Source organism: Neovison vison, chromosome 3 (genome assembly GCF_020171115.1).
Source record: "Neovison vison isolate M4711 chromosome 3, ASM_NN_V1, whole genome shotgun sequence".
NCBI classification, from domain to species: domain Eukaryota; kingdom Metazoa; phylum Chordata; class Mammalia; order Carnivora; family Mustelidae; genus Neogale; species Neogale vison.
In genome coordinates, this window is record NC_058093.1 from 78,196,926 (window position 1) to 78,199,521 (window position 2,596).

The 2,596-nt window shown below is 39.0% G+C and overlaps 1 pseudogene; it reads left to right on the top strand.

Annotated features, from left to right (window-relative positions):
- The first annotated feature begins 717 nt into the window (after nucleotides 1–717).
- On the top strand, nucleotides 718–1,611 carry LOC122901856 (annotated as a pseudogene).
- Nucleotides 1,612–2,596: the final 985 nt, after the last annotated feature.

The following is a 2,596-nucleotide window of genomic DNA, read 5'->3' on the forward strand; positions in this document are numbered from 1 at the left end:
ACTCAGGTTAACAGAAAACATTATTCAAAAATGTAAATTCTATACCAAGAAAGAGACAGAATATTAATATTTTAATCTGCAATAATTTAGAGGCACCTGGGTGGCTCAGTTGGTTAAGCATCTGCCTTTGGCTCAGGTCAAGATCTCTCAGTCTTGGAATTAAGCCCCACAGGGGGCTCCTTGCTCAGGGGGGTGTGTACTTCTCCCTCTGCTCCTCTCCCTGCTCCCATGTGATCACTCTCTCTGTCTCTCTCAAGTAAACAAATAATATCTCTTTAAAAAATAAAAAATAAATTAAAAAAATCGGGGCGCCTGGGTGGCTCAGTTGTTAAAAAGTATCTGCCTTTGGCTCAGGTCATGATCCCAGGATCCTGGGATCAAGCCCTGCATCAGGCTCCCTGCTCAGCAGGAAGCCTGCTTCTCCTTCTCCCACTCCCCTTGCTTGTGTTCCCTCTCTTGCTGTGTCTCTCGCTGTCAAATAAATAAGTAAAATCTTTTTTTAAAATAATTATTAATTAAAAAGTAAAACTGCAGAAATTTAAACCTCTATAATTTTATAGAGTGATGTCTACATCCCCATGTCATTCTGAAATATTTGAAAACACTAATATTCATTGAGTTGAAAGTAAACCAGTTTTCCCTTTCCATGTTACCCAGGGAAGGGTCTATAAGGCATTGTTTCGCATTTCCATTGTAATTTAAAGGAAAACTTTCACAATGTCTGGAGCCCCGTATGTCCTGCAAATGAAGGAAGAAGATATCCTCCAATTCCTTGCAGCAGGAACCCACTTAGGTGGCACCAACCTTGACTTCCAAATTGAACAGTACATCTACAAAAGGAAGAGTGATGGCATCTACATCATAAATCTGAAGAGAACCAGGAGAAGCTTCCGCTGGCAGCTTGTACCACCGTTGCCATTGAAAACCCAGCTAATGTCAGTGTCATATCATCCAAGAATACGGGCCAGCAAGCTGTGCTGAAGGTTGCTGTTGCTACTGCAACAACTTGATTGCCAGCCACTTCACTCTTGGAAACTTCACTAACCAGATCCAGGCAGCTGTCTGAGAGCTGAGACTTTTGGTGGTTACCGATCCCAGGGCTGACCTCCAGGCTCTTACAGAGGCATCTTATATTAACCTGCCTACCATTGCGCTGTGTAATGCAGACTCTGCTCTGCACTATGTGGACATTGCCATCCCTCGCAAACAAAAAGGGAGCTCAGTCAGTGTGCCTGATGTGGTGGATGCTGGCCAGGGAATTTCTGCCCATGTGTGGCACCATTTCCTGTGATCACCCATGGGAGGTCATCCCTGATCTCTAGTTCTACAGAGATCCTTAAAGAGAGTGAAAAGAAAGGGCAGGCCTCTGATGAAAAGGCTGTGACCAAGGAGGAATTTCAGGGTGAATTGACTGAGTTCAATTCTAGTCCTGAGTTCACTGCCACTCCACCTGAAGTTGCAGACTAGTCTGAAGGTGTGCAGATGCACTCTGTGCCTACTCAGCAGTTCCATACTGAGGAAGGGAAGTGGAGGGCCCAACCGGCCACTGAAGACGGGTCTGCAGCTCCCACTGCTCAGCCCACTGAATGGGTAAGAATAGCCACTGAGTGACCACAAATGCAAACAAAATGGAAATAAGGTTGATGGAAAATAAACAGTTTCTAAAAAAAAAAAAAAAAGGATAAAGAAGGGTAAACCAGTTTTATAAATAGTTTAATAAATTTTATTTTCTAAAATAAATTTACATATTATTCCTAAAAATACGGTTTTCATAAATAAAGTATTTTATACATTTTTCCTAATGAATACTTGATCAGAACTACACATAAAGTGCCTATAAATTCTGGAGGAGAACTTGCAAGAATACTACAGAATAAAAATTTAAAATTCATATTTGAATATTATTATGAAATATAAGCAAATTTTATCTTAATTTTTAAATTTGGAATACTTTTGGTTAAACTCTGATGCCAATGCATTAAAATAGGTATCTCACATGTAGCAATGTTTGGATAACTAGTCTCATTATTTCAGTGTTATCAGCTTTTCAAGCCATTACTAAACTAGCAATAGCAAATTTGAGATATTACCCAAGAAATTTCAAGAGGAAATTTGCTAATTCCTGAAAATTTCCCAGAATACTAACTGAATGATTTTTATTTTAAACATGCTGTCAATTATTATAATTATCAAAGAAGACAGTTATATTCAGAGAAAAGAAAAAAAAGCATTTCCTATGAAGAACCACTTAAAATGACAGAAGTAATCAGTTGCTCAACTCAAGAATATGGAGAACACAGGGGGACGTTAAGGAAAAAAGAATCAATGGGAGAAATTGTAGGTTTTCAAAAACCAAGTTTTTTTTAACTTTTTTTAGAGCAGTTTTATATTCACAGCAGACTTGCGGGGAAGATACAGAAATTTCCTATATAGCACTTGCTCCCACACATGGATAGCCTTCCCTTTTATCTACAACCCCTACCAGAGTGGTATGTTTGTTACATTTGATCTACACTGAATATCATTATCACCGAGAGCCCATAATTTACATTAGGATTTGCTCATAGTTCTGTACATTCTGTAGATTTGACAAATG